This window comes from Lissotriton vulgaris, chromosome 4_1 (genome assembly GCF_964263255.1).
Source record: "Lissotriton vulgaris chromosome 4_1, aLisVul1.2, whole genome shotgun sequence".
Classification (NCBI taxonomy): domain Eukaryota; kingdom Metazoa; phylum Chordata; class Amphibia; order Caudata; family Salamandridae; genus Lissotriton; species Lissotriton vulgaris.
The window spans coordinates 1,102,923,673-1,102,940,483 of NC_141691.1; the positions used below are offsets into that span (position 1 = coordinate 1,102,923,673).

The 16,811-nt window shown below is 46.8% G+C and overlaps 1 protein-coding gene across 1 annotated transcript in view; it reads right to left on the reverse strand.

The window, feature by feature from the left end:
- The window catches only part of GABBR2 (gamma-aminobutyric acid type B receptor subunit 2), a 1,712,046-nt gene that overhangs the window by 245,732 nt on the left and 1,449,503 nt on the right, over positions 1–16,811 (reverse strand). The window lies entirely within an intron of this gene.

Sequence of the window (16,811 nt, forward strand, 5' to 3'; positions counted from 1 at the left end):
GGATTTAGTAGGTGCGTGACTGACTGTTTAAGTGAGTGATTACATATGTCTTACTGAATGCATGAGTTAGTGACTAAACTGTGTGAATGTATCTATCAGTCTGTCTGTTGTTGTATAAGCTGCTGATGAAAAACAGGAAGTGAATCAAGCCCTCTTGCATTGGATGAGCAGATATCTAATCTCACTGATCGAGTAAAAACGAACACTTGAATCGGTGAGTAGGCTGGTAAAAGTGCGAAGTGTAGACTAAAGTGATGGTAAATTCGTAACATCAAATAGAGACCACTATATAATGCGTCTTTTTGTCTCCAGTGGTTCCAATTTGAAGAAGGGATGCAACAGTTTTATTGAAAAAGGCCACACATTAAATTACGGTGGCTCCTCCGTGCCGAATTATAAGCACAGATCCTCTTTAGAAGGTAATAATAATAAAAAAACGATAACATAAACTAAATGATTAATTGCAAAATAAGACTGAAACTGCATAAATTCTGTTCTCCTCTTTATACAAAAGGTATCATACTACCAGATGAAACTGAATGGTACAAGTCCCCAATCGATTTAGAAGTCTTTTGATATAAAAATCTTCGACTTGTGCTACCTGCTTATACGTTCTGGGCAATGTTGAGGACATTATTAATCACATAGTTGCCCCCCCCCCTTTTTTCATTAACATAAGAGTGTGGTGGGTAGGGATTAAATGTTTTTCCCATGAAGTAATAGGTCAAGGAGTTTACTGGGCAAAAGAGAAAAAGAGAAAAAAACAAATGCTATGTATGTGATACTGTATGTAAAATAGGAATCTAAAATATTGTTTCTCAATTTTTAGATTACAAGTCAATTGTCAAATGTCCTGATGAAGGTGCGACTATTGTAAACAGACACCGAAACGCTGCGTCGACTCTTTCTTTTGATTGTTTTTTATCATTGTCTATGTTTTACCATGAAGATAACCTTTTTATCAATGTTTTTTTTAAAATTTAGAGTGTAACCCTAAAGGGGGGTACCACAATAAATTGTGCAAATTGTTTTTATATCTTTGTTGGATTTGTTTATTGAATAATGTTTTGGTATACAGTGCGATAAGTGTTCAATATTTCTCTGCCACCATAGCTCGATTAAGACTAGGGACTCTCCTTAGACAAAATTCCCCCACACGTCTTTCTAGAGTCAGCACTTTTGACTCTTTTCGCAAATATAAACCACAGGGTCCCATTTTCTGTAGTTGTATAAGCTGCTGCATGGGTTGGTCAGTAGCTATATGAGGGCCCGATTCACAGAATGAACTTACTACTTTTGGCATTCACAGAATGCACTTACTACTTTTGGTATTCACAGAATGAGCTTACTCATTTCGGTATTCACAGAAGTTAGGACTACTAACTTTAGGACTCCTAAATGCCTTCTGTGAATACCGAAAGTCTTAAAATTAGGATTTTTCTCAATTTAGTAGTAGTAAAGTTAGGACTACTAACTTTAGGACGCCTAAATGCCTTCTGTGAATACTGAAAGTCTTAAAATTACGATTTTTCTCAATTTAGTAGTAGTAAAGTTAGGACTCCTAACTTTACTACTACTAAATTGAGAAAAATCGTAATTTTAAGACTTTCGGTATTCACAGAAGGCATTTAGGCGTCCTAAAGTTAGTAGTCCTAACTTTACTACTACTAAATTGAGAAAAATCCTAATTTTAAGACTTTTGGTATTCACAGAAGGCATTTAGGCGTCCTAAAGTTAGTAGTCCTAACTTTACTACTACTAAATTGAGAAAAATCCTAATTTTAAGACTTTCGGTATTCACAGAAGGCATTTAGGCGTCCTAAAGTTAGTAGTCCTAACTTTACTACTACTAAATTGAGAAAAATCCTAATTTTAAGACTTTCGGTATTCACAGAAGGCATTTAGGAGTCCTAAAGTTAGTAGTCCTAACTTCTGTGAATACCGAAATGAGTAAGTTCATTCTGTGAATACCAAAAGTAGTAAGTGCATTCTGTGAATGCCAAAAGTAGTAAGTTCATTCTGTGAATCGGGCCCTATATATTTAATAACCACATCCATGTTGTATTATTTTCGTACATGCCCAATAATAAAGTAAAATATTTGCACAATGAGCTACTTTCACAATAACTGATTAGCAGGCCTCCCTCTCTCAGTCGGAACGCAGATACAAAACCTCGGCTGCAAGCCTTGCCCAGTGCCACGTTATGCATTTTCAGCTCTTTCAATATGTGCTTATTTTCTGGGACTGTAGTGAATCGTGCACCCACATTTCTAAACTTAACCAATGTCATGCTATTTTTTCACCTGCACCTCTCTTCCCTCTTTCTGCATGTCTGTTGCCTCTTTCTGCACCTCATTTGCTTCTTTCTGCACCCCTGTTGTCTCTTTCTGCACTCGTCTCCCCTCTTTCTGTACCTCTCCTGACGTTTTTGGTCCTCACTTGCCTCTTTCTACACTTTTCTTGCTTCTTTCTACACCTCTGTTGCTTCTTTCTGTATTGAAAAAGCCACTCTTGTGATTTTGGAACCTTATGATGACCCTCAACCACCACCATTATAACTGACTTTAGTGTGTTATTTTACCCTAGCCTTAATGTAGGATGTTCCTGCATATGCCTGCTTCTCTTCTGTCCTGTAATCTTGCTGTCTTTCAGTGGGAGCTGTTACAGAGTGGAACAGTCTTACCAAGAGCAGAGCATTTGGGATAAGCATTTGAAAGCGTGAGAGGGAGGGAGAGGTGTGGAATGTACTTTTTGGTATCGAAGTGCAGTTTTGTGGGCGGTGGTGTACACATGTGCTCGGTCTTGTACATTGAGGGATGAAGTATGTGATGCTATAAGCAGTTGTGCAGAAATGTGTATTGTATTGTGCATTGGTGAGAATTATGAGTTCTTACTATTGGATTTGACATGGTCTCATGTCATCATGTTTCTGACTTTACCTTGCTCAAACTTTTCTGTGTGCACAGTGGTGCTTGTACGTTATGTGGATGAGAATTATAGGTGCTTACTATTGGCTTTGACATGGCCTCATGTCTTCTTGCTGTCTTACTCTGCCTTGCTGCTGCATACACAGCAGTGCTTGCAAGTTGTTAGGGTTATTCACATTCAAGGTCTTGCTTTTGTTTAATGTACTCTGGAAGACCTTGTGAGAGCTTCGTTAAGACAGAGGCTGGAAGATGTGAGAATGGAGGAAGAGACGTGAGAGCTCCTTGCTGCCATGGAGATGCTTGCTTGGAACTTGTCCAGTTCTGGCAAAATTCCTCTGCAGGTGGGAGGAGGTGTTTCGCGAATCTTCTAGTGTTTTTAAAGCTGAGGGTTGCAGACTGAGAAACTGGGAGTTTGGATTTCGAGCGAGGGCAGACGTGTCTATCTCAGATTGAACCCTAGGTGCTGAGCTCTGATCCCCGGCTGTGAATCTCCCGGTCAGAAGTGATGTCATCAGTGGTGTCACTGACCATGTCATGAATGATGTAATATGTGATGTCATCAGCAGTGCATTGCGGGGGCGTGAGTTATAGTCAGCTGAACTAACTATAACGGACAAATTTCTCTGGTTTTGTACGCGTGAAATGTCCAACTAACTATAATGTCCCTGAAACCTGTGTTTTTTTCAATTAATTTCGAAGGTTTTTTAAATGCTAATTTCCAACTATAACGTCCATGAAACCTATGTTTTTTCAATGAATATATATATATATATATATATATATATATATATATATATATATATATATATAAATATATATATATACTACTATTATAAAGAGAGAACACAACCCTTTTGGCAAGGTAAACTCGGGAACCACAGCGCCAATCCACACACCCGATACATCCTTGAAATTGTCAGGGTGTGTAGATGGACATAGGCTACATAAAATAAAAATAAAACGTAAATTAAAAAAATTAACTTTAAAAACAAAGTAGTCCCCTGAAAGACGCGCCGGCCCCGACGTCTGCGTCATGACATGGAGAGCACGGGGAGGAGCGGCGTTCACGATCAACAGGAAGAGTGGAGGACATGATCGCGGAGAGGAGCTGCGGACAGGCGGGGAGGAGCGGCGGACAAGCGGTAATGACCAGCGAGAGCGGCGAGTAAGGTATGTGAACCTGGAGGGACGGGCCGAGGGACGTGAACAGCGAGAAGCGGAGGAGCAGTGGAGCGGTAAAATCAGCAGCGCGAGGAGGAGCGGCGAGTAAGGTAAGTGAACCTGGAGGGACGGGCGGAGGGACGGGCCGTGGGACGGGCGGAGGGACGGGCGGAGGGACAGGCGGAGGGACGGGCCGCGGGACGGGCCGAGGGACGAGCAAGCCTGAAATGCTGCCCCCAGCCCCCTTCTGCCCCAGGCAAAGCTGGGGCGGGCTGCCAGTATAAATATATATATATATAGCTATATAAATATATATATATATATATATATATATATATATATATCTATACTACTCTTATAAAGAGAGAAGTCTGTCATTTGAGCCAGGTAAACTCGAAAAGTACACAATCAATCTAAACACCCAAGACATCTATGAAAACCTCAGGGCAAGCAGAAGGACATAGGCGATATGAAAATAAAAAATATACATTATTTAAAACATTTACGAATAAAAATAAAGTAGTCCCTAGAAAGTAGCGCCGGCCGCGACGTCTGCGTGATGACATCGGGATCGCAGGGAGGAGCGGCGTTCAGGAGCAACAGGAAGAGCGGAGGACATGAGCACGGGGAGGAGCTGCGGAGGACAAGCGGAAAGGAGCGGCAAGAAGCGGAGGACCAGTGGCAGCGCGGGGAGGAGCGGCGGATGAGGTAGCGGACAAGCGGTCAGGAGCAGCGAGTAGCGGAGGAGCAGTGGAGCGGTAAACACAGCAGCGCGGGGAGGAGCGGCGGATGAGGTAAGTCAAGCAGCCGCGGGTGCGCAGCGAAGGACAGGCGAGGGCCATGAACAGTGAGTGATAAAGGGTGCGCAGCGAGGGACGGGCGGGGGCCATGAACAGAGAGTGATAAAAAAGAATTTTACACAAAGTCGGGACATCGGGGGAAACAAAGCGTGGGCAGAAGCACCGCTCTGCTACGCCTCTCCTTCTGCGATGCTGCCCCCAGCCCCTTTCTGCCCCGGGCAAGGCCGGGGCGGGCTGCTAGTATATATATATACTAGCAGCCCGTCCCGACGTTGTCCGGGTATGAATTGCTGCCGGCCAGTAGTATATTGTTTTGTAGGATTTCGTGTTGATAGCATTTCTTATCTGTGACAGGCCTGCGAAACGCTCCGATTCACAGTGCACTGCTGATGCACTTAAGAGTGCGCGTTCAGTAGTGTTTGAACTCGAGTTTCCCTACTTTATTTTTCCTTGCAATATTATATAGCGCGAAATCGACAACATGGCATGAGCACAATTTACATTACAGAAGAACACATTCATTTGTGGTAGGCACGGGGAGACAAAGCGATTTGCCTGGAATCACAGGATGTTGAGCTGATGTCGAGATTCGAACGTAGCTACCCTGCTCTAAAGTTCGCAATTCTAGAACTTGTGGTGGGAGGTGTGTCTAAAAGTGTATGTCGGTGCTGGCCATCAATGAGAGAGACCTGTGCATTTTTCAAATCGCTCGTGAAAAAATATGAGTATGTTGCTGGAGATGTGGCCCGCTGTGCCACCAATGTACTTACTGGGGGAGGGTAAACACCCATTATTCCGCAACTTTCTTTCCGCATACCATCGCTCCACATACTTTCATTACGAAAGTACCATGACTCCGCAATGCCATTATAATGCATGGCATTACATTTTATATGCTTTTACCACGCATACATTTACAACGAAATTCGTTGTAAATGCATGAATGGTAAAGCATGTTTTTTTTAATGTTTGGATAAGGTAAGTATGGGTATAGGGTATATGATTTGGGGTACTGAGGTATATGTTTAGGGGGCTTGGGTATTTTAAGGGTTCAGATATAGTTTTGGGTTATGGGGTACAGGGGTCGTTTTAGGGTTTAGGGATAGGTATGGGTTTTGGGGTACAGGGGTATTTTTAGGGTTCAGGGCTAGGTTTGGGTTTTGGGGTATAGGGGTATTTTTAGGGTTCAGGGGTAGGTTAGGGTTTTGGGGTACAGGGGTATTTTAAGGGTTCAGGGGTAGGTTTGGGTTTTGGGGTACTGGGGTATTTTAAGGGTTCAGGGCTAGGTTTGGGTTTTGGGGTACAGGGGTATTTTAGGGTTCAGGGGTAGATTTGGGTTTGGGAGTACAAGGGTATTTTTAGGGTTCAGGACTAGGTTTGGGTTTGGGGGTACAGGGGTATTTTTAGGGTTCAGGGGTAGGTTTGGGTTTTGAGGTACCGGGGTATTTATAGGGTTCAGGGCTAGGTTTGGGTTTTGGGGTACAGAGGTATTTTTAGGGTTTAGGAATAGGTTTGGGTTTTGGGGTACAGGGTATATTTATAGGGTCAAGATGGGTTAGTGTTTAAGGGTGTTGGGATATTTTAAGGAGTAAGGGTGGGTTATGATTATGGGGTGCAGGGGTATTTAAAGGGAGCAGGGTGGACACCCGGAGCTGGAATGTGCAGAACCTGGGAAGAAACAACAATGAAATATTGGGCACCACGCTCGCTTTTTTTCCCGTAATCCCGTGCCCCGCACACGCCCACGCCCCCAGCACACGCCCACAGCACACAATATGAGACATGGCATGAAGGGCGGAACGTACCACACGCCCCCAGCATTTGTCACGCCCCCAGCACACGCCCACAGCACAATGCAGACACGCCACAAGGGGTTAGTTTGCTGGCACGGTTCTTTTACCTTTTAAATGTATATGGTGGGCGTCTGCATAGCCTATGTCCTTCTACTGCAACTGCCCTTTCCAACGCTGTATTGGGTGTTGTGATTGGTGCTGTGGTTCCTGAGATTACCCGCCTCAAAGGTTTGGGCTCTCTCTTTATTATATTAGAATAGATATATTCATTATAATTTGGAAATAGAATTTTAAAAACCTTAGAAATTCACAGAAAAAAACAAAGGTTATAGGGACGTCATAGTTAGCCTCACATTTCACTCGTGCAAAACCAGAGAAATTCAGCAGTTTTACTTACCTGAAATAACTATAACCTACAATATGACCTCCCATATTACATCACTCATGACATGGTCAGTGACATCACTGATTACACCACTGATGACATCTCATCCTCCGCATTAGTCTCTTAGAGTTCTGTGAGTGGGTGCATGAGTGTCTAAGTGGGTCTGTGAGTGGGTGTGTGAGTGTCTGTGTGGGTCTGTGAGTAGGTGTGCGAGTGACCAGGCCACATTTGAATGGGTGTGGGGTGCTGTGTCGCCCTCCTCCATGGCCCAATTTTGGCCCCGGGGACCACATCCCCCAGGGCCCAGCCATAATTTATTAGGAGAGAGGGACTACACAGCCCCCCTCTCTGAGCCATTGTTGGCACCACAGAGCCCATCCACTGGGGCCCAGGCATAAACAAATGGGCTAAGGGGGCCGTGTTGTCCCCCTCTCCAGGCCAATTTCAGCCACCTGTTTGATGAATCACCACAAAACTTTCCAGACCTATAGCAATTTCTACATTTTGTGATGATGTAAACTCTTGTGATGATTTGTTGTAGAGTGCTGAACAACTGAGTGTATGGGCATAGAGTTGAGTACAAATTTGAACATTACGTGTATGGGGATAGAGAGGAGTAGAAGAAAATAGAGTGGAATTGAGTGTAGCGGAACTTTGTAGAGTGGAGTTATATACAGTGGAAGACAGTAAACTGGAGTGGCGCGGAGTATAGTATCATACAGCGTAAAGCGGAGTGTTGTAGAATGGAATAGCATATAGTGGAATTGCATATAGGGGAGTAGCGTACAGTGGAGTGGCATACAGCGGAATATTGTAGACTGGAGTGGCATAAAGTGGAGTGGAGTAGAGTGTAATTGCATACAGTGTAGTAGCGTACAGTGGAGTGGCATGCTCCTGAGCTTTTTCTGGCCTCTGAGGCATCTTACTGTGGGGAGGGGGACACTATGGAATGTTAGTCACACCACGTCCACTTTACCTCCCACCAGTTCAGTGGTGGTAGCATGAGACTGGTCACTAAGCCCAGGGTCTGTGCCCTGAGAATAAACAGGGGACAGGGGTGAGTCCTCCCTCACCCTGCCCCTCTATGTGGGCTCCGGCACACTGCACTGGGGAGGGGTAGCCCCAGAAAACGGAACTGTCAGGAAGCCCTGGGTGGCTGCCCGTGCTCCTGACACAGGGGGCAACTACTTTCCCTGAATGCAGTATATGGGTGTAGGAAGGTGGATATCTGACTATATGGTTACCCCAACTTTCTGCCTAGTGTTTAGCTGGTGTTCGAATTAGTTGGCCTGGGATTCTGCTAATCAGGGCCCTAGGCTATCTGCTCTCACTGTAAAATGGACTCCATGTACTTTAGGTACATCTTTAATTGGGTATTGGGTCACCTTATGAACCCCTGTATGGTGTACCATAGGTACCCAGGGCATAGGTGCATCCAAGGCCTACCAGGGTCTGCAGCATGTATTATGCCACCCCTTCCTGGCCATCCAAACTGACACAACTGGCTGATCATTCAGCTGGGGCAAGGTGGTGTAATGAATGAATGAATGAAGTGAGATTTATACATGCGCAACTTAACCCAGTGGGCGTCAAGGCGCCTAACTCAATATAAAGCTGATAACACCAGGTGACAGAAGCTTACTGATAGGCCTTAATGAAGCACCAGGTTTTGAGCGCTTTCCTAAAGTAATCACCCCTTGCTTAGATATAGTATACCTATATCTACCCTTATATATAGACACATATACCTATAAGTCACTCCTATGGCAGGCCTTCAGAATCCTGAAGGCAGAGGGCTTGGTTTTATGTGACATGGTGCTCTAGCATGAGCTGAGCTAGTCTGCAGCTTTCGTAACCATGTTCTTATAGCTGTTCTATGATATAGCCATACCATATACTCTTTAGTGCATTATAATCCTCGTGGTTAATGCTAACTTTGGTTTGGCTTTTTCAAAACATGTCATGTAAGGTGTCATACGCTTTGGAATACTACCCCCCCCCCCCCCCGCCAGTCCTGGCGGCAGGGGTAGCATTCCACCCTTCTAGAGGGAGAAGAAATGTAGTTGTAGCTTTACCCGTTAAAGTTAAACAGAGCCTCAGCATCACAAAATGGATGCTGCTACGACAGACACTATTCTGACCTCCCGCAGCTGGATGAAACTCCGGCATGGTAGGCCTGGACAAAAGCTTTCCTGCCTTGGGAGGTGTGAGCACCTCCCCAAACAAGCTATAGTGTATTGGGGCAGGATGGGTTGAAAGAAATGAGACACTGCCTGGGGCACACAAGGTGCTCCATGCATAGCCCGGTTCAAACCAGTCGCTAGGGCACTCCAGCCCCAACTCTGGCGCGAAACGGGACAAAGGGAAAGGGGTTTAACCACCCTCTTCCCAGGTTCCCCCCATAGGAGGGACCCAGCAGGTAATCCAGCCCCTTAGATCAGTATAAAGTTAGGAGCTGTGTCTAGAGACATTAGATTATCCTGGAAAGAAACTCTGAAAGGAACTCTTGGACCTTCGACATTCCATTTCGACTGGAAGACTGAAGACATCTCCCTTGTGGTTACTGAGTGACCACCCTGTGAAAACAGGCACCACCAGTAATGTGCCGGTTTGCTTTCTCGACGCTCCCGCTAGAACCCGAACACTTAGCGATGCAGCCTCTGGACTTCCAGACTTCTCTGACTCTGACCCACATCCACAGCAAAGCTGAGACCAGTGGCGGACACAAGTGACGTGAGACCGGACGACCTGCAGTACCTGCTTTTTGCTAACTGTGCAGCTTCTGAGGTGTCCTCAAAGTTGTGCATTGGGGTTTGAGCAACCCCGAGCAGTAAGTGCACCGAAGCTCAGCCCTCCACACTCCACGAGTGCCGCGTGGGGCCTGCGCCTGCATTTCTCCTCGACGCGTCTTTGTGGTTGCTAGCCTGTTGGCTAGTGACCCTCCTGAAGACATCCTATCAAAACAACGCTACTTGCCTGGTTGCTTTGGGCTTGCTCCTGCTTTCCTGTAAAGGGGAAGCTCCTCAGACCTTGCTGGTCTGAACAAGAAGCCGATCTGCGTGGATTGCCTTTGCCAAGGCTAGTTGACTCTGATCCGGAAGCCAACACCGCCAACAGCGAGATACTTTGTGAGACAGTCCGTATCCAGCTTCTGGTCATCATTGACGCCTCCTGGTCCACGTGGCTGCAGAGACAAGCTTCATATCTTCACCTGATTGCATCTCAACATCGCCTGGTTCCTTTCTGGTTCCCTCCTGGTCACTGGCTAGTGACCCAGACTCTGTCCCCTCTGCTTTCAGGTTCTTCACTGCTCTGATCCACTCTTGGATCCACCCGGACATCTTCCTCCTGGTCGCCTGCATCATCTTTTTGCAGCTCTCCATAGGATTCGAAGACGAAACCCGACACGAAGGAACACCTATGCACCCGTCTTCCCTGGGTAAGGTAACTCGAGTACTCCGGTGCTCCCGTGGGTAACAACTATCCAAGTGTCCTAGTTTAACTGGGTTTTCCCGTAGTCCATCCGGAAGTGTCCGAAATCAACTACTTTGTAACTTTTAAGTTCCCATTGAAAGTCTATGGTAACTCGCGTGTGTGTTTAGACACTGCACACGCATCCTGTGGGACTCCTACTTCCTAACCTTTGGTTGTTCAGTGTAATTCCAGCAATTTCCTAGGCCCTAGGCCTACTCACCTTTCCTGAAGTGGTTCTTATACCACTTACTTAGTATATGGTTTGTGAGGCCCCTAGGGCAGAATTGTATTTGTGCAACTTATAGTATGCTTATTGAGTAACTTGTGCTGTAACTCAAACTCTGACCTCATAAAGAGTGCAGAGGGGTTGTGTTAGTAATAAATACATATATATTTGATATATACCTTGTGTGGTGTCCTTTCATTTGGTATTCAAGGGATTATAATTGGTAAAACAATTGGCTTCACATGCTCTCTGAAGTATTAGCCTAAGACTGCTTTGTCCGTGCTACCACTAGGATAGCTGGTCTATAAGGTTGACTTTATAACCATCACCATAAGGGATGTTTGGACTGATACAGGGTACCCACTAGAATAGTGGACATCACATAGCAGGCCAACTTCTCACATTGGTGTGCAGCGGTTGGGATAAGAGCTTGCTGATTGTTTTACCATATAATCTTGAAATATCATTTGAAAGATCACATTAAAGTACCTAGAGGTACATATAAATCAAGTCTTAAATACTTAAGTTCTACTGCACTTAGTTGTTGTAGAGCAAAGGGCCTAGCAGACCCTGACTACAACTCCTAGAGAGGTTTAGTAGATAACACTTAGTGTAGGTATGTGCACACACCACACCTCACTAGATCATGTCTCTGAGAGCAAAACCAAGTGGATCTCTCTCAGCGGAGGTAGATCCTTTAAGGATACCTTCCAGATATGATACCCTAACCTTCCATGAGTTGAGGCACTTGTGCACAACTAGGAGGTTAAAACAGGGTTCAAACCCTACCCTCAAGCACCTGATAGAACTCATAGAGGAGTATGATGCTAAGAAAGCATCTAACACAGGTCCTCCAGGCAATGCAGAAGAGGGTCAGCCCTCAGCAGAAGATTCCCCTGATCACAATCTAGTTGAGGATAGTGAAGTGGATGAGGATGATGATGGCCAGGTCCAAGTGAGAGTACTTAGCCAGGCCAACCTAAGCCTACATGGGGCTGGAGGGGGCATAGCCCCATACAGACCCCAAAGCAGGCTTAACACTGAGCACAGAAGGAGGAGATCCTTTTCCAGGGACTCTCATCACTCTGTTTCCTCAATAGGGTCAGAAGCCCTCAGGAGAATGACTTTCCCTGAGAGACTAGAGCATCAAGCAAGGATAAGAGAAGTCAAGCTTAGGATCCAGAGGAAAGAACTTGCCCTGGCCAGAGAGACCCTGGCTTTCGCAAGAGAACAACAGTTAAGAGGGTTAGAACCCACTGGTGGCAGCAATACCCCTAGGAATAGGGAAGGATCACATGACCATAGAAGCCTAAGTAAGATTGTCCCTCCCTACAAGAGTGGGGATGACATCCACAAATGGATAACTGCTTTGGAGAGGGCCTGCAAAGTACAGCAGGTATCCCAAAGTCAGTGGGCAGCAATCTTATGGCTCTCCTTTTCTGATAAAGGCAGAGATACGCTCCTCACAGTTAGTGATGAGGATGATAATAACCACAAAGCCCTGAAGAGTGCTCTGATAGATGGGTTTGGCTTAACCACTGCGCAATATAGGTTGTTGTTCAGGTATACCCATAAGACACAGACTCAGGACTCGACTGATTTTGTAGATTGTGCTACTAAGGCTCTGGAGGGCTGGTTATTGGGCAGCAAAGTACATGACTATACAGGATTGTATAATTTGATTGTGAGGGAGCAGATCCTAAGTAATTGTCAATACCAGCTTCTACACCAGCACCTGGTGGACTCTGATCTGACCTCTCCCCAAGAATTGGGTAAGAAGGCGGACAAATGGGTCAGAACCAGGATTAGGCCTAAAAATCAGGATGGTGACCAGAAGAAAGATTCTACCAAGCCTCAAGAGAAAGGTGGGGATAAATCTAAGGACAAGTCCCCTACAGGGCCCCAAAACTCCACTTGGTGGGGTGGGTCCCAAAACACTTCCTCTAACCCCAAGAAACCTTATTGCCATGTCTGTAAACAGCCTGGCCACTGGAAGACTGACAGTAGTTGCCCAAAGGCCAACAATAAGGAGAACATTCCTCCAAGTAACACTCCAAGACCTCCTGTTACGAGTAGTAATCCCCCAGGTGGTGGAAGTACCCCCAAAACTGTGGCTGGGTATACGTGGGGAACTCAGGTGGACTCTGGCCTAACCAGGTCCCCTAACACAGAAACTCTAGTCTGTGAAGATGGCATGGGGGTTGCCAACTTCACTGAGTGTCCCAACACTTTTGGCAAGTACAGACAGGAGACCCTCATCAATGGGCAGAAAGTTGAAGCCTACAGAGACACAGGGGCTAGCATCACTATGGTGACTGAAAGTCTAGTCCCCTCAGGACAACTTTTACCTGGGTTCATATACCAGGTTCTCAATATTGATGGAGTACAGAAAGATCATCCCATGACAGTAGTAAATCTCAGCTGGGGAGGTGTCACTGGCCCCAAGAGAGTGGCAGTGTCTACAAACTTGCCTGTAGAAAATGATCTAGAGATCTCAGCCTGGGCTGAGGTAGAACAAGAAGCCAATTGCAAAATGGTAGGCCTTCCTGAAAAGGTTAGTGGGGCTGTGATGGTCGCAGCCCCAGCTCAAGCAGATTTTCTTCCTGCAATGGTTGGAAGGGATGTGATGGTCACAGCCCAAGCTCAAGCAGACTTCCCTGAAAAGGTTGGCAGGGCTGTGATGGTCACAGCCCACACACAAACCGAGTTTCTTCCTGAAAAGGTTGGTAGGGCTGTGATGGTCACAGACCAAACTCAAACAGATTTTAGTGTTGTGAAGCCTGAAACTATGGATCACTCCACTCAGACAGGGAGTATTGGGGAGGAAGAAAAGTCTCCCTCCCACCAGACATTAGGTGAGAGTCAGCCTCCTCAGGGAACTGACCCTACCCCTTGTGAAGGAATTGCCCCAGAGGTAGTAAGGCCTAGCCTGACAGCGCCCCTGATGTCACTGGACCCTGCCAAGGTGGGACTCAGTCTGGAGCAGGTAACCTGCCCCTCTCTACCCTGCCTCAGTCAGCCCAGGGCTGTAGATGTCAGGCAGGCCAGTGGACCCCAAAGGGCCCCCTTTCCACAGGAACCCCCCATCAGCAGATTAGGGGCACGAAAGCTAGCAGCCCTAGCAAGGTGAAAACTCCAAAAACTCCTGAAGGATCTCCCTTACACCTAGTTAGGATCCTTCCCCAGATGAACTCTGTTGGGCAGAGCCAAACCTGGGACCTAAGGGCCCTAAACTTGACCTGTCCCTCCAGTGAGCCAACAAAAGGGACCCAGCCTCCAGCTGTAGGTAGCCAGAGGTTGACCCTGAGAGCACAGTGCAACTCAGTCATGGAAAGAAAGGCATACATGGTGGAAAGTGATTGGAGGAAGCTGAGCCCCACATTAGTGGAGCCTCACTTCAGTACTCCATCTCAACCACAGCCTCAGACCTTGCTGGTCTGAACAAGAAGCCGATCTTCCTTCCTGCGTGGATTGCCTTTGCCAAGGCTAGTTGACTCTGATCCGGAAGCCAACACCGCCAACAGTGAGATACTTTGTGAGACAGTCCGTATCCAGCTCCTGGTCATCATCGACGCCTCCTGGTCCACGTGGCTGCAGAGACAAGCTTCATATCTTCACCTGATTGCATCTCAACATCGCCTGGTTCCTTCCTGGTCACTGGCTAGTGACCCAGACTCTGTCCCCTCTGCTTTCAGGTTCTACACTGCTCTGATCCACTCTTAGATCCACCTGGACATCTTCCTCCTGGTCGCCTGCAGCATCTTTTTGCAGCTCTCCATAGGATTCGGTGACGAAACCCGACACAAAAGAACACCTATGCACCCGGCTTCCCTGGGTGAGGTAACTCGAGTACTCCGGTGCTCCCGTGGGTAACAACTATCCAAGTGTCCTAGTTTAACTGGGTTTTCCCGTAGTCCATCTGGAAGTGTCCGAAATCAACTACTTTGTAACTTTTAAGTTCCCACTGAAAGTCTATCATAACTCGCTTGTGTGTTTAGACACTGCACACGCATCCTGTGGGGCTTCTACTTTCTAACTTTTGGTTGTTCAGTGTAGCCCCAGCGATTTCCTAGGCCCTAGGCTTACTCATCTTTCCTGAAGTGGTTCTTATACCACTTACTTAGTATATGGTTCGTGAGGCCCCTAGGGCAGAATTGTATTAGTGCAACTTATAGTATGCTTATTGAGTAACTTGTGCTGTATCTCGAACTCTGACCTAATAAAGAGTGCAGAGGGGTTGTGTTAGTAATAAATACATATATATTTGATATATAACTTGTGTGGTGTCCTTTCATTTGGTATTCAAGGGATTATAATTGGTAAAACAATTGGCTTCACATGTTCTCTGAAGTAATACCTAAGACTGCTTTGTCCATGCTGCCACTAGGATAGCTGGTCTATAAGGTTTACTTTACAATCATCACCATAAGGGTTGTTTGGACTGATACAGGGTGCCCACTAGAATAGTGGACATCACATATCAGGCCAACTTCTCACAATGGGCATCTGGGAGGTAACTATGATCCTCCTCTGGGTCTGTCTGGCCAGGGTTTAAGGCCCACAAATCGCTTGCTGACATTTGCTTAATAGCGTCTGTGAAAAGTAGTCCGTACAATCCCCCCGGATTAATCTGGCTGATTTCTTGCCAGACTAAAGATTCTAAAGTTCCTGGCTCAGCTTGTTTTAACTTGTAACACAAGTTAAGATATGCCCCGGTGGCTGAGGCCTCATAATTAATCAGCCCTATCTCCAACCTAATCTATGCTGCGGAGGCTGTCTTTGGCAGCCGGAGCACCCTTTTATAAATTTTGGTTGTTGTAGGAAGGGGGAGGCTCCAATTGGCGCAGTGCAACACTAGCGACAAGCAGGGACTCTCTCTTCCTCGTCAGGGCTGAGGGTTACCTTCCAGACAACCTCTGCTTACCCTCTAGGTAGTGTGGCTTAAGCAGTCGTAGGCTAATCCTTGGGGCACATAGGGTTAAACACTTGCAATATTACACCTTCACAACCAACCCACCACACAACGAGACCAGACTGTATTCTGTAAAAATATATATCTTTATATAGATTTTGAGCAGGCTTGTGAATACAGTCAACGTACTTTACGGTATCGGTTTCAAATTACTTAGTTCAAGTTGCCACAGTTCTTTCTAGCAATAAGCGTTCTCTTAGGGCCCTCAGGCCGGTGTCAACAAAGTTCTTGTGGAGCCGGCGGCTTCCAGGGGATCTGTCCCACGTCGCGTTGCCTTCCCGGGGTCGCTCTTCGTTCCGGCTCTCAGCCGAGCAGTTCACGGGTAGTCCGGGGCAGCGGTGTTCTGTGGCGGCAGGGTCCTCTCCTCGTCGTCCGCTCCGACCCTGGAGGCGGCGGTTGTGTGGTGGCGGCAAGTGGCAGTACGGTCCCCAAGTGCAGGACGTACCCAGCCAAGTGCCGGTGCAGCTGTGCGCTCACAGCTGAGCTGTCGGGCAAGATACCGACCTAGTGGATTCTCACAGGGCAACTGTCCGTCTTTGCAAGTGGATTGGCTGCTCGTGGCGCAGTCAACTCGAGAGCTTGGACCGGACGGGTCCTCCTTCGCTTTGCTCTCGGGCTCCCGGTGCAGTTGCGGTCACGGTGTTCGGGCCAGCGGCGGCTGGTCCTTACTTTGCTTTCGCTGTTGCTTTGGGCCCCGGTACGGTGGTCAGGTGGATGCCGTTGCCTTGGAGGAGATTCCTCCGTCGGTACTGCAGCGATAAGCAGCACACACAGTCGCTTTCTTCAGGGTGTAGCGCCCACTGGTCCCGGGGCGCTGGTCAGGGGGCAAGTTCAGTTTGCAAGCCCTTGGAGATCTTTTAGCAGAGTTTGGCACAAAGTAAAGCAAAAGTCTTCTCGCAGTCTTTCCTTCTTCCTCTCCTTCGGCAGCAAGGCACCAGACACAGGCAAGAGTCAGCACCCTTCCTTGTCTCTCACGGTCCTTCTCGTCGGGCAGAGTTCCTTCTGTAGCCCAAACAGGATCTAATTTTCAAGGAGCAGGGCTCCTTCTTTTATAGGCCATTTCTTTTGTTCT